The sequence below is a fragment of the Cupressus sempervirens genome, chromosome 2, assembly GCF_028749045.1.
Source record: "Cupressus sempervirens isolate cs-2001-9-10 chromosome 2, ASM2874904v1, whole genome shotgun sequence".
NCBI classification, from domain to species: domain Eukaryota; kingdom Viridiplantae; phylum Streptophyta; class Pinopsida; order Cupressales; family Cupressaceae; genus Cupressus; species Cupressus sempervirens.
In genome coordinates, this window is record NC_143119.1 from 180,121,036 (window position 1) to 180,137,432 (window position 16,397).

At 35.1% G+C, this 16,397-nt stretch overlaps 1 long non-coding RNA gene across 1 annotated transcript; it reads left to right on the forward strand.

Annotated features, from left to right (window-relative positions):
* Positions 1-568: 568 nt before the first annotated feature.
* LOC149571669 (uncharacterized) lies at positions 569-4,224 on the forward strand. Its single transcript, XR_016359840.1, has 2 exons — positions 569-1,707; positions 3,857-4,224. It is a non-coding gene; the product is annotated as an uncharacterized LOC149571669 (long non-coding RNA).
* Positions 4,225-16,397: the final 12,173 nt, after the last annotated feature.

A 16,397-nucleotide genomic window follows, 5' to 3' on the forward strand; every position in this document is an offset into this window, starting at 1 on the left:
TACTTAGTTTTACTTAAAAGTTGCACTTGAGGTGGGTTGTTGGCCTAAATGAAATATATTGTCTAAATATTTTATTTGTTGGGTTGTTTTTACACATTAGCCCATAATACCACTTTATGTCTCAAGTCACAAGATTAAGACATATACCATTATCTAACTTTGTCTTATCTTTATTTGTCTTAGGAAGCTGATGTTCTAAGCCTTGTGGCTGGTTTAATGGTTCAGCATGTTTTGTCTTTGAGTTTCATAACTATGACTATTTATTGTAATTCTTTCAGCTTTCTTCAATAAAAAAAAAAAAAAAAACTTTGTCTTATCTTACATCTCATCTTTACTATCAAAGAATATTTATTATATTCTTAATCAATCACAATCCTTTATAACCACTTCTATTGAATTATATTCATTTAAATATATTAAACTATATATATATTTTTATTATTTTTATTTTTTCGAGATTGACTAATTAACTCATCACCGACATAAAACTCAATTACTAACCCAAGTGCTAGTTATTACCTTACAAATATGTACATTGCCTCATTAAGCATTAAAATGAAAAAGCCAATCCGTGTGAAAGAGAGGAATCCTGAAGTATAATAATCAACTGCCTCCTAAAATACAGCCTATCCGAGGACTGGCAATAAAAGGGCTCCTTTTAGCTTGTTGCATAGCTAGACTTAAAAAATGGCAAAGCGAAATCCTCGTCGGAGATCCAACACGATCTCCAAATTAAAGTTTTAACATAAATACATTTGTTAGGGAAGAAAGATGATAATATTTAGCTCCATATGGTAAAACATCCATTTCAATAATAGTTGTTTAGGATATCTTTGTACGGGGCGCCTTACTCACCACTGCGCACTATCCCTACATCTCCCATAAAGACCTCATTACTCTCTTTTGTGGCCACTGCATAATCTTAAGTCTACCTCGGGTTATGTATATTATTATATCATAGCAGCTCTAGTTTAGCTTATAGTGCGGAAGAGGGCCAAAGGATAAAAAAATAGCATTCATTTCATGGCGGCGTCCCTCTCGAAGGAGAAAAACAAAGGGTTGAAGATGGATCATCGAAATATAGTTTTGCAGCGTGGCCATCATGGGTTTCCATGTGTTTTCTCAATTCTTTTGGAGGCTTTTATAACAAGCGTGCTCAAGATAATCATGGCGGCACTGTATATGAAAGCATTCCTTCCAACTTTCAAGTATTATGGCTTATTGGGTCAGGAGAAACAAAACAAGAGAGAACTCACACTCTTTGTGCTTTATAAGGTGCATCAAACATAAGCCTTCACAGATCTGTGGGTAATAGTTTGTTATTGCATTTGTATGGATCGGTCCCTTTTGTTTTTAACAATATTTTAGCAAGTTTGTTGTTTCAGCAGCTCAGATCTATTTGTGGAGTTCTTTGCTTGGGTTGTTTGTTCAAACCCTTTCAATACTTTGAAATTGGCTTTGTAGTTTCCATCTGTTGACTTGCATAGAGTCGAGAGATTGAGATGGCACTGCGGGGAATCAAGTATCGATGGTCCGACTTTAGGTTAGGAATAAAGTAGTTTTGGGTTAGGAGATTATTGTTGTACAGGTGATAAGATAAATGTAAGAGATGCATTCAAGATTGCACAGAGCTGATCAAGATTTCATGCCTGGCGAAACACATCAGAGTAGATCTGTGTTGTGGAACTCGCATCGGCTTGTAACAAGGTAGTTCGTTATCATCTCGTTTGCCTCTTTGGCATCTGTTCAAGTTATTGTAATCACTTTATAGTGTGAGGAATGCATGGCTTACATTTATTTGTTCAATTCACTTATGATAAAAACAATATGATGGATTATTGAGTGTGATTCGAAATGGAGATATAAAAATTTGATATACAATCAAATACATAAAAATTTCGCATTCATCTAAAATAATGAGCTAATGAACTTGTCTTTCACTGCAATAAGTCTTCATTGAAATATCCATTTATTTATTTAATAGCATAAGGTTTCCTTAGTTCATGAAAAACAAAGTCCACAAAGCTCATACAGTTTGACTGCTATGAAAAAAAAAATCAGACTAGAATTTCATAGTTTTGCTCAACGAGAATTTATGCAATTAAGAGGTGCCATCTTTGCTTTATTTGGTTAAGTCACTCTAACATTTATTTGGTCAAATCACTTATGATAAAAACAATCTGGAGCTTGTCATTCTGTTGATGGATTATTACAATCTGGAGCTTGTCATTCTGTTGATGGATTATTGAGTGTGATTGGAAACATAAAACAATGAACTTGACTTTCACTCTATATGACAGAAAACGTTTTCTTTAATAGCATAAGGTTTCTTTAGTTCATGAAAAACAAAGTTCACAAAGCTCATCCAGTTTGACTGCCATGTAAAAACCCCAACTAGAATTTCTTGGTTTTGCTCAACGAGACTTTATGCTATATAGAGGTCCCATCTTTGTTTTATTGAGCTATACTATACTGATGAGATCTCAAAGATTACTAGCAATCAACGGTGATGTTGTTCCTATCAAGGGCGAACTGTCTTTGCTTCATTTATTTTTGGTTGCTGTCATGAAAAAAACCTAGAACTTATTTCACTGCAAGAAACTGTTCATTTAAGCATTCAAGAGCGTTAAATAGAATATACATAATCATAACTTCTCATTTAATTACGTAATACAGTTGAATTTAGATTGTAAATGTTTAATGTTAAGCTTTGACTTCTATCGAATACTCAGTTTGGATTTCCTGATTTCACTCAAGGAAGAGATTATAGGCAATGGCGAAATCCTATCTTTGTTTTGTGAACTATATTATAATGATAAGTACTCACAGATCAGAGACAATCAAGGCAGATCTTGTTTCTATTTTTATTATAGATTATATATATTTTTAATTCGGTAAGAGATTCAAGTGAGATTCACAATTTACCATTGTATTGTAGACTTTTGCATTATAGGTACTATATATATATATATATGGAATTCATTGTATATTAGACTCTTGCATTATCGAATTATATATAGGGAATTCAGTACAATGGGTAAGAGTGATGCTATATTTTTTTCGGTTTTCTCCTTAATTATAGAAGTTAAACTTTAGTAGAATTGTGCCCATCAGTTATTGTCTCTCGGCTAAATCTATATCAGCATCTCTACCCATGTTCCTATTTCAAATAACAAACAAAACTCATAATTGAATATAAAACCCTTTGTCTAAGAACAATATAATCTTCAAATTTATTTATAATCATGTCTCTGTGTTGGTATTAGGCTTTTCATTTGTTTTGATTTGCGTATTGAACTTCTCAGTTTTCTAGAAATGGCTGACAATGGGTAAGAGGGATAGACATCAATGATTAAGACCTCGTGTCCTTTAGTTGCTCTACATAAAGTAATTGAATAAAGAATCTGTACATCTGTTTTTGTAGTACTTCGTATTATTGTCTTAAAAACGTTCTGTCTTTTCAGAGATCTAGGAAAATGTTTTCGGCTCGTAAGAGCACAAAGATATTCATTTCAGTGCCGTAAGATATTTTGTACATCTTGTTCATACCTATATGACATACGGCAGCCTTGTGTAGTTGGAATTTTACGAAACAAACTGATAACATAATCTGTTCAGAACTGAACATGTGATCTTCTTCTATATTTCTTTCTTTATCATCTGACGCGGTGCTCAGATGGATGCCGGAAAGTATTTGTCAGTTTAAGACAGCCAAACTATAGCAAAGTATTCATCAACAAGTTTCGCGTTCACACTCACACAAGATAAGATTATAAGCATAGAATAAATTAAATTGAGTATCATTTCCTTGTTTTTGGATTTATTTTTTTATTAATATGTTTTTCTGCATCAACAGGTTAGAGAGGGCAAGAAGATATAGTTTGAGTTCTAATTACTGATACAGAAAATAGACTGAATCTAGTCCAGAAAAAATAAATAGCATAAAATGAGAAAAATTTCATAAAATTTATTGGAGACCAGCTTTTAATAAGCTTTTCTGTGGAATATGGGTTGCACATATAACTGAATGGTGGAGAGAATATGGGTTGCACAAAATGACACTTCTGTAAAAGCGTTATGATTTATCTTCTCTGACAGTTGCAGAGATCTTTCGTTGGTCTTATTTGATTTGTAGATGCAAAAGCCATTAGAGGTCTGTAATTTTTGAACTATCTATTTTGGTCCTCTATTTGAAATGAATTTGTTTTCTCGCTATCTTTTGTACAGTTGATTCAGAAAGGAATAATTTCCTCCAAAACAAATAGTATACCCACTAGTTATTTTTCAGTATTTTAATGTGGGTGGCTTTACTTTTACAGGTCCATTGACATGTTATGAATATTGGTACCTGAATTTTTTATTTATAAAGAAACTGAGAGAACAATATAGTCCTTGTATAATCCACAGGAAAAAAAAAATAGTCCTCTATAATGCACAAAGACCTAATCTAAATAATGGTGCTCAATACTTCTCAGTAGAATATGAGTGCATTGGACCCAAATAGGGAAAAGCTTACACTTACTAAGGGGATAATTAAAGCGTAATTGAATATTAAAACTATATATCAGTTACAAAGATACAATTTTTGTTGGCTAATATCATGGTCTCAATTGGAGTTTTCGATGAAGATCAATGATGGAAACTTTTATGACAGTTTTTGGCTTGGCTCTTGGTTGTCTCAGACACCAAACAATGAATTCTATTCATGAGTTTTGGCCTCTTTGTAATCACAATATTCTCGATTGGAAATCACAATGACAAGATTCATTAGTGTTTGACCGAAAATTTTCTTTTCTGGTTATTTTCTACGAGCTATTTTGAATCAGAATAAATATAAGTTTAGTAACATTATTAGATTTGTTTATGTACATATTTGAACATTATATTGCATCATTCATAAATAGATTGAGGTAATTAGGAAAAAACCATTATATAAAACGTTACTATGGCAAGCTTAAACTACTTATCATTTCCCTACATATGGGTAAAATGATATTGTCACCCAAGCAGAGTTGTAAATGTTGCAGGTTGGTGCCTCTGTCTTTTCTAGGTGAGGACAGTTAGGCATAGACCAACCGCTTCCCATGGATTCCCTTATCTCTCTGTCGTGACTTTTATTGACAGCTCGAACTTTTGATGTAACAAGAAGGATGATTCCAACAGCAAATAGTAGTGCAATAACTCCTTAACCTATTAATTTTGTTTTCTGCCTCATTACAAGCGTAAATAAATATATTACTGCCTGTATACCTATACACTCGCCTTCTCTTCTCAACAATATCTTATATCTTGTCATTCACTCACGTCTTTTTCAAGTATTTCTCCAGTTATATACGCTTCCAGTTTTGATGATTGCTGTTGGTAGAAGCAAAACGTTTGCATCAGAATTCCCCAAAGGATATTGGGAAGCTTCTGATAAATCTATAGTGGCCGGGCCCATTATACATATAAGAACAAAAGAGAATCGGTCAAAGTCTTGAATAGAGTCTAAGGTGGCGCCATTATTTGTGTACTTTAAAAGCCCACTTCAACTACGAATTCAAACTTCCAGTTTGTAATTGCCTTCTGACAGTATTTGCAGAGAAGCCTCATTATTGCAAAGACAAAAGCAGATCACTGATCAACGAATGGCCCGTTGAAATTAATACCATTAAAGCTTAGAAAAATGTTGGGGATTGCAGATCATTGGCTATCGACAATTACTGGTGCAGTTCAGTAATTTGACTAGTTGTAGTCTTATTGTGAGAATACTGGTTTTGACTGTAAACGATTGGATCAAACTACTATTATGACGAAGAAAGCAAAAAAAAAAAAAAGATTTTAAAAAAGAGAGAAAATGTTGTCGACGTAGAACTATTTTGAGATCAAGCAGATATTGAACAGCACTAAATACTGGTAGGTAGTAGATTTTTCAAATAACTATATGAGAAAAGTGTTTGCTTCATATCGTCTTCGAGAGAATTATTTGTGACAAGTATTAGGAATGTCAGTAGCAAAGTCAGCGTGCATAACAAATCAGAAACTTAGGAGAGAAGTGAGGAGGTTGAGATTGTTACAGATATTATATGCAAGCTTCTGGTGGGAAATATGAAGAGTTGTAAGTGGAGGAAACCAGCGACCCCCCAATAAGATGGAACAAAGGATAGCCAGAAATTGGAGTCTTGAAGAAGGGCTCATGGAGATTGATAATTTCAAGCAACTTGCTAGGAAAAGGATGAGATGGAGACCCCTTAGGGAGAACTGGGTTAAACTTAATCTTGATGGAGCTATGAGGATGAAGGGATTGGCCGGAGGGGTTATAGTCAGAGACAGTGAGGGCAAAATGCTTCTGGCCTGCTTCTGGCCTATGCTGAACACTTGGGGAAAGTCTCGAATAATATTGCAGAAGTAGGATGAGAGAATGTGGAGATAGAAGGTGACTCAAAAATTATAACTAAAACTGTGAAAGGCACCATGAATGAAGGTTGGGCAATCAAAAGGGTTGTTGAAGATATTAGGCATTTATTAATCATCTTGAAAAGATTTGAGTTGCACCATTTTTTTGGGAGGGTAATAGGGTGGTAGATGGGATGACAACATTAGGATTGAACGTGCAAGGTCTATGGTGCTGGAGATAATTTAGATTCTTACCAAACTTGGTAAGACTTTTAGTGAACAAAGACATTAAATCATGACTAAGTTTAGTTAGGGGAATTTTTTGATTAATAATGACAACTCATTGCTGAGTGGGCTGATAAGGTGGGGTCATTATGGACAGATGGCAAGGTATGATAAAAGGGGTACTTGCGATAATAATTTTGCATGGTTTGAGAGGGAAAGGATATCAAAGTATGATATAGGTATATTTTTAATGATTTTCTTATGCATGTCCTCCTACCTGGTGCTGAGTAAAAGATCAAATTTTAAAAGGTTTAGGTTTATTGGGAATGATGGAAAAGATTGGAGTTGGGGCAACGTTAGTCGACACATGACAACTAAGCCAAGATGCGATGTTGCTATTCATAACAATAAAGCCGCTGCTATTCATAACAATAAAGGCCTTTATGAATACTTAATCCACCCATTTTTTCACCTAAGTGTGATTGCATTGTTAGTAATTGCCTCTGGTTTTTGAAAACGAAGTGAATTCTAGTGAAAGTTACTAAGATGGGTGGTGATCTTTTGCACATTGAGCCTTCGATGATTGAGACAGTAAACTGCTGGTTTGGTATATGTTTAAAGAGGGAGGGTTTATCCCTTTCATGGAAGTGTTGAAAGGATATTATGAAAGTTGTTCTCTACAATTTGTTAACTCTTGGGAGGATAGAAAGGTTACTGTTAATGTTATTTCATTCATATTTCTGAAGAAATAATCTCTTTGGCAATGAGCCTTGTGATGAAGGGGAGAAAGTGGCAGAAGGTGACTAGGGTTGTTGATGAGGCGAGCCTAAATCATTTCTTTCTGGAGGGTGAAGAACCCATTCATCATAGGGGAGGGTTTATGAGTGAAAAGCTTCTAGAGCCTTGAAACGAAGTCTTCTTGGTGTTGATGAAGTATTTAACGCTTGAAGGGAGGTATGTTGTTTGCTACTATTACCATTTTCCCCTTCTGAACCATTTTCATCACCATGATTACATTTCTATTCCATTTTTTCTATTACATGATTTAGTTGATACAGTTGCCAATGTTAAGGAGAAAATGAGAAAGGGGGTAAATTATACTATTCTCCATCAAGGGTTGATGTTCCACTTATATCAATTTCACCTAGCTTTGTTACCCCCTAGGATTGTTGAAGTGGACATCCTTGCTCTCCCCCCTCGCACCAAATCCCACTTCAAATTACTGGACCTAGAGCCCCTACCCCCAACCTTCTCCTAGTGGGTCCCTTCTGGAGAGGAAGATTTCCCCCTCTAGTAAAAAGTGAAGTCAGAGAAAGGTAAAGAGAAAGAGCTGGAGGACTCTAAGGATGAGGGGAGAGATGGTAGGAGGAGGTCTAGGAGAATTGTGAAATCCAATGCAAAAAGGAAGTTGAGGTCTGGGGCCTCGCGGGAGGAAGATTATGATTTAGAGGAGATGACCCACCCTAAACAAAGATTAAAACAAAAGACTTCGAATTTTGGTGGGGGGAATATGGAGGAGGAGGAGGTGGAGGTCTCAGACTCCTCAATGTCTAGCTCGGGAGGTGTGATTAAAGGTGGGAAAGAGACGACTCATGTTTCAGCTTCCATTATGCTGGGGTGTGTGGACCTCATGTGGGACCAGTTACCTCACACAGTGGAAAGAGCGCCCTCCCCTATGATGGTGTCCTAACATGCTAGGGTTATAACCAAAGACAATGTTATCTCTAATCCCTAGTTTTGCAGGAAGTCACTAAGGATTTGGTGGATGGTAATTAACGTGGAAAGTAGGAGGTCCTTGAGGAGGCTTAGAAACTGGCTGACAAAGAGTTGTGTGAGAGAATGTATGCACCGAAGGAAAGAATGAGACTACTAGCTAAATTCACAATCAAGGTGACACATGCTGTGGCTACTACTTTGCACCTACTAAAGGATAACCAGGAGGGAGATTTGACCAATGAAGATTCCAGAATGTTGTTTGACTTCTTGGGCGACTGGGCCAGCATCCTCCTTAAAGGGAAGGATGAGAAGAAGCCCAATTAGGGTCTTTTCCTCTTTTTTTTCTATGTTATTTGATTGTTGGTTCATGAACTTTATTAGTTTTAAGGTGATTGTGCTTACAGTTTATGTTATTATGGTACAAGCAATAGTAGTATGATGCCTTGTAAAATTCTTATTTTGATCTTTTTGGGTGATGTTTTTGTGATTAAAAGCATTAGGGGGTAATTTTGTCTAGTGGTTATCTGTTGGTTGTTGACCAGTTTGACTGTTGTAAGGGCCAACCCCCTTGTTTTGGTTGCTTTTTAATTAAAAAAAAAATCAAAAACCAAAAATTATATAAAATTAAATCTACTATTACATAAGATTTGAATATTAAAAGGAATTACTATAATTTGTAGACATTTAAATTCCCTTGAAGAATTTCGAGAAACTATTATAGGGAGAAATAAGTTGTCTAGAATGAACCCTCTCTAGGTACTTTTAAAGGTATTTATTTGATAGGTTGAGAAGAATTAGAAAATTTATGCCTCTCATTAGGCATTTGAAAGTTAAACTGTAGGTCTACTCAATAAACACCAACACGATGAACTAGCATATATCTGAAAGTTAAAATTCTAGGAATACGACATTGTTCAAAAATTAAAAAAATCATTTTGACATTTTTACTAGTTATATATATATATATTTCTAAAATTTTAATTGTGTCAAATTGTGCTTGAACTTATTACAAATCAAATTAAAAAACCTCTTCAGGTTGATGAGGCACTTTAATAGTAAGGAATCTAATAGACCTATTTCTTCAGATTCCATTTTAACATGAATTAGCTAAATCTTATCATATATTTTATTGTGGATAATTGATGCTCTAGAAGTTTTAGTTATTTTTTTTAGTTTTTATGCAAATAAAGAATGTGCTATATGCATATATTTTGGATTGAATTTTATTTTGTTCCAAATTAAACATTTCTAGATACATGTGTATCTAGTTTTTTTGCTCATTTTTTTTTTAATGTTGGTTGTGAATTCTTTATATTCAAGCTTTTATAATATTTTTTAATAGTGCTGCAATAAAATTTATATTTTGAGAATTTATTCTTGTGAAAAATGTACATTTTGTATTAGAACTTCAAGATTGTGAAGGTTTCAGTATGACAAGCAATACCTTGCAAATTCTATAATTTAATGGAGCTGATTATCAATATTAGTCAATCAAGATGAAGAGTTTTATGATACGAAATATTTTCGAGACATTGTTGAATCACGATATGAGGAGCTTGAGGATTAGAATAATCTTCAAGGAAATGTTGGGAGAATAAAGAAGGAAGCTAAAATGAAGAATGCAATGAACAATAACTCTTTTTCACATTCAAATGACTCTTGAGCTTGTTTCCTAAAATAGTTGATGCCCATATAACAAAGGAGGCCTAGAAAACTCTAAAGGATGCTTACCATGGCAATGATTAGATTAAGGTTGTAAAGATACAAACCTTAAAAAGAGAATATGAAAATTTGAAGATGAAGGAAAAAAAGAATATGTTCACTTTTGTGTCAGAGTTAAAGATGTGGTCAATAAAATGGCAACTTTAGGTGAACCTATGACCAAAGAGCATGTGATATAGAAGGTATTAAGACCACTAACCCCAAGATGGAATATTGTAACAAGGATTATGGAAGAAAGAAAAGATTTAGCTACCATAGAGTATGATCGACTGGTTGGATCTCTCATGTCACATGATGATAGATTGAGGGATACTTCTACCAGCATTAAAGAGAAGGCTTTTGCTTCCCAATTGAAAATTTCAATGAATGAATGTGTTAGCAACAACAATAACAAGAACAAAGGCTCAATAATCGGTCAAAATTAGAATTATTGAAGAGGAACCAAAGGAAGAGGAGGTGCTCAAGGAGGAAGAGAAATAGGTCGATTTGATAAAAAGAACATTCAATGCTATCTTTGCAATAGGTATGGTCATTTTGAAAGAATGTAGATTGAAATCAGATAATAGTAATGCTAATTATGCTCAACAAAATCAAGGTCCTTCCTCAAGTAATTTTTGTCTTGGGACAAAGCTGAAAATAATGTGAATAATGTTTGGTATTTGGATTTTAGGTTTTCTAATCACATGTCTGCTAGTAAAGAAATATTCTCAAATCTTGATAATGCTTTTAGATCTAATATTACTTTTGGTAATAATAATATAGTGGAGGTTGCAGCCAAAGGTGCCATGAATACTCAGAATACTCCAAATTGAAGCATTATTTTTTAAGTGTTGGGCAACAATGTGAGAAGAATTATAGAGTGGTATTTGAGAATATGAAATGTACTATCTATGATAAGAATCAAGGAAATAAAGTGATTACAGCTGTTCCAATGACAAAGAATAAGATGTTTCCTTTGAAGTTTGGTGAAAATGATAATCAACTTGTCAATATGGCTTATGAGGATGAAAGTTGGTTGTGGCATCTCAGGTATGACCATTTGAATTTCAATAGTTTAAAGCTTCTAACATCAAATGCCTTAGTTCTTGGGTTGCCTAAGGTTCAAGAGCATACAAAAATTTGTGAAGGACATGCCAAAGGAAAGCATGCAAGGGAATCATTTTCAAAAAGCAATGCATGGAGAGCCCATCACCCTCTTCAACTTGTTAATTCTAATATATATGGTCCTATGTAAACACAAATTTTGGATGTCATCATATTTCATCACTTTTCTTAATGATTTCTCACGCATGCGTTGGGTGTATTTTTTGAAGACTAAAGATGAATCCCTTGACAATTTCAAGAGGTTCAAAGCTCATGTAAAGAATGAACAAGGGAACACAATCAAATATTTGAGAACCAATCATTGAGGAGAGTATAGTTCAAAAGATTTTCATAATTTTTGTGAGATTAATGACATCAAACAAAAAATCATCACTACATACGCACCTCAACGAAATGGAGTAGCTAAAAGGAAGAACCACACTATGGTAGAAATGACAAGAAGCATGTTACAAACCTAAAATTAAGGAAGAGTTGAAAATCATATAGGATAGGATACAAAAGGAAGGGTATACTCCTGATTTGGTCAGAGAAGAAAATTGGTAAACTTGCTGAGTATCATGATATTGTCACTAAGGAGGAAATCTATTAGAGGCAGAGGTCCAGACTTGTCTGGTTGAAGGAGATCAAACCTAAAATTAAGGAAGAGTTGAAAATCATACAGGATAGGATATAGAAGGAAGGGTATACTCCTAATCTGGTCAGAGAAGAAAATGGTAAACTTGTTGAGTATCATGATATTGTCACTAAGGAGGAAATCTATTGGAGGCAGAGGTCCATACTTGTTTGGTTGAAGGAAGGGGATAAAAATACCAGGTTCTTTCACCTTTCTACTATGAAGCTCAAAGCTAAAACTCACATCTCTAAATTAATGATAGATGGTAGGAAAATTTGTGAGGAAAAGGATATTTCGAAGGAACTGGTCTCTTTCCTTGCTTTCTTGATGACTACTGATCCTAACATTGATCCTCGTAACCAAGATGAAATTCTCAGAGTCATTCCCTCTTTGGTTTCTAGAGATCAAAACAAGATGCTAGGATCCATTCCAAATGATAAGGAGATTTATCAAGCTATTTGCTCCTTTGAGGGGTGATAAATCTCTTGGTTCAGATGGATTTCCTATGTTCTTTTTTCAAATTATGTGGAATCTGGTTGGGAAGGATGTTTGTTGTGCTATCAAAGAGTTCTTTGGGGCAAAAAGAATGTTGAAAGAGGTTAATTCTACCTTTCTCTGCCTTATCCCTAAAAAGGTGGGTGTTGACTCTCCGAACCAATTTAGGCCTATAAGTTTATGCAACTCCTTTTATAAGATCATTTCAAAGGTCCTCACTTCTAGACTGTTATTGGTGCTTCCAGATATTATTGCTGAACAACAGAATGACTTCGTTCCAGGTAGGCAAATTTTGAACTTTGTCATTGCTGAAAATTGATATTGCAAAAGCCTATGATAGAGTGGAGTGGACCTTCCTTAAAAAGGTGTTATTGGCTTTTGGTTTCAATTCTAATATTGTGAGGATGGTTCTTCAACTCATATCTACTTCTTCGATTGCTATTTTGGTTAATGAGTGCTCTTCTACTTTTTTTAATCCCTCTAGAGGTTTGAGGCAGGGAGACCCTTTATCCCCTATTCTCTTCACCATTATGGCTGATTGTTTAGGAAGGTATATTGAGAATCTGGTTCTGGATGGAGACATTAAGGGTTTACAACCCTCTACCTAGCCCCTTATTTGTTCTCATGGTCAGTTTGTAGATGACACTATTTTTATGGGCAAAGCAATTTGAAAAAATCTCTTAACTTCTACTCCTCAGCCTCAGAAGAGCTAATTAACTAGAATAAAAGTTCTTTGTTCTTTGTGAATACCCTAGTGTCTTGGAAAACTAAAATTTCTAGAATTCTTGGTTGTTCCATTGGTTCCTTTCCTTGTTCCTACTTGGGCCTCCCCTTGGGGCTTAATGCCCCCAAGTCCTTCTGGGAAGACATTATCAAAAAGTTTTCTAAGAAATTTGCTAGATGGAAGGGAAATCTGTTGAGTTAAGTTGGTAAAGTTACTCTTCTCAAAGCTTGCCTTCAAAGTATTCCTACTTATGCCTTGAGCCTTTTTAAAATTCTCGCTAAATATGCTGATTCCCTTGACAAAATCCAAAGGAACTTTCTTTGGTCTAGCTCTAAGGACAAGAAGAGGATGGCTCTGATTGCTTGGGACCAAGTTTTTAAGCCAATCTAAGATGGAGGATTGGGAATAAGGACTATCCGAAGTATGAATAAAGCTTTTCTTGTGAAGCAAGGATGGAGAGTGTATCATGATAATAAGGAATGGAGCTCCATATGGAAACATAAATATTTGTATAATGCCCCTTCTCTTTCTGATTTCTTTATGTATCCTAATTTTATTTCCCCTTTTTCCATATGGGGGGCAGTGCAAGGTGCTAAGAATATCTTAAGTGAAGGGTGCTCATGGAAAGTTGGAAATGGGCAGAAGATCAGGTTCTGGGAAGATTCCTAGATTTTGGATCATCTGCTAATTGATGATTTTGAGGATATGAATTACATTGAACAATGTAAGTTATATGGTAGTTATGTGAGAAATTACTAGGTCAATAATAGTCGCGTCAGCCTCACAAACATTAGCCAGGACTTCAATAACATCTAGATAGTGCTGAATGCTTACTGTTTGTATCTTTATAAGGAGGACAGAATGATATGGAGGAATGATGCTAATGGGAATTTCAAAGTCTCTTCTATATTCAAATCCAAAGAAAAAGGGCCTGGTCTATTATGGTCTAAAGCCTGGATAAAAGGTCTAGCTCCCAAGATCAATATCTTTTATTGGATTCTATTGCATAGTAAAATTTTGACCTAGGACAATTTGCGAAAAAGAGGGATAAATGTTGTTAACCATTGCTATCTATGCAAGAAAGATTTGGAGGATAGGGATCACTTGCTTTTGAATTGTAATTATAGTCAAAATGTGTGGAACTAAATCCTCATTTTTTAGAATATTGCTTGGGTCCATCATAATTAAATTGAGGACTGTTTCCAGAGTTAGACTTGCCTGACTAAGGACAATAATGTGGAGTTTCTATGGAAAATTACTCTCCCTCATTTGTGGTGGGGAATCTAGAAAGAAATAAATAATAGAATTTTTAGAGAGAAAGAAATGCCTGATTGGGTCCTTGGTCAAAACATCATTGGTGCTATAAAGGAAAATTTTAAAGCTCAGAAAAATGTCCCTAATGGTTTCTTGATTGATAATCCAACACAAAATACTGGTCCCAAAAATAAGGTGGATGATAAAAGATCAAATGTAAAATGGAAGGCCCCTCCGAGGGGTTGGATAAAGGGGAACTTTGATGGGACTACTAAGGGAAACCCTGGAAAAGCAGGGTGTGGAGGAATTATAAGGGATCACATAGGTAATGCTATTGATTCTATAGCTATTCCTATTGGTATTTCTACTAGTCACAGAGCTGAAGCTATAGCTACCCTTTATACCATGAGATTGGCTATGAAAAATGGAAACATGTATCTTTGGATGGAAGGTGATTCTCTGAACATAATTAATATGCTCAATGACAAAACCCCAAGTACTTGGACTATAGAAGATAGCATAATGGAAATCAAAGCCCTAACGGTTAATTTTGAAAAAAGTCATTTTTTCACATTCTTATCATGAAGGCAATACTGTTGCTAATTGGATTGCCAACAGGGCTATGCAAGGGGAGAGTATGCTAAGTTGGCACAATGACCTTAGATCAAACGTGGATTTAAAGTCACTCATTAATTATGATGGTACATAAGCGACAGAGGGAAAGATCTTCCAAGATTAGTAATTTAATGATTATTAAAAGTGGGCCTTTGGAGGGGTGTGTTATAATCCCAAGATCATACTTTAATGCCATTATTATCTAGGTGTGGTGCGAAGGAAGATTAATGAATTCCTGGTTAACTTTAGTGAGTTTTTTTAGCTTTCTTCACTTTGTCATTTTTACTGGGTTTTGCTTCTCTATCCATTTTAAGACTCCATTTGAAAATGGGGGGAGAGCCAAGGAAAAAAGAGCCCAAAAAATGCAAATATTGGAAGGATAAAGCCTCTGTATGGAAAATTCTTGAGAAAGGAAATGTGACTCCTTATCTAGAGCGTTTGCATGGTTTCAAACCACACATTACTGAGGCTTTCTTTAAGAACTGGTTTGAAGAAAGGGTTATCTTGCATGGGGTCATGATCTATATCATAGAGGATTTTATTGTAGAAGTGACTGGTCTCCCGAAGGAGGGTTTGAAATTTAGCAAGGAAACAACCATCTCTAATGCTGCCTTCAAAAAGTATCCAAAAATTGAGGAGGAAGAGCAAAAGCTGGAGAAGAATGGGGACTTCTATGAGCTAAAATAGATCAAGGTAATATGGAGAGAGGTTTTGTCATGTATTCATGAATATTTCATCTTAGATGGAAGGTCCAAAAGAGTCCACAAGTTCCATTTTGTTTTTTTAAACCACTTTTGATATAAAGATAAGATTTCTTTTCCTTTCTATTTGAAGTTTTCATTATTACAAAGCCTACATTTCCATAAGAAGAAAGATACTCATCCCATCCTTCATGAAGGCCTTATTCTCTTAATTGAGAATTACTGCAAGATTAAGGTGATTGTTGTTTCCCCAATTTCGGAGAGGAAAAGGGGGTCGGTGAGTGATTCTCAGTCAAGAAAGGGCAGTAGGGATGCTAGATAGAGTGTGAAAAAGGAATTAATGATCAAGGATATTTCCCAAAATAATGAAGAGGAAACAACTGAATCTTCTAATAAAAATGAGGACAAAAAAGAAGAGACTAAGGAAGACACAAAGATGGGGGATATTAGTTCTAATTTGGGGGGTTATCTTGCTAGTAAAGATGATACTAGGAAGAATGACGAGGATGAAAGTCTAGATAAAAATAAAGGGTCGGACAATATTGGTAATGAGGTCACTAACTAGGGCATAGATGGAGAGGAAAATGTGGATGAGGAGGTGGGTAATGAGAAAGATTTAGGAAAAGAAGAAGATAAGGGTATGGAGCACCCTAAGAATAAGAAGATGGATGACTTGACTATGGGGGCTACTTTTGCCTTCCTTGATACTACTAAGATGAAAGCCAACTCCTCTCTTTGTGGTGATTCCTGGATTTACAATGAGATTATGAAACTAAAGAAAAATTTTGGTAAAGTGCAAAAGGACCATGAGAATGATTGGGAAAAACTTGTGATGCTAGAAGCCTAGGTGGGA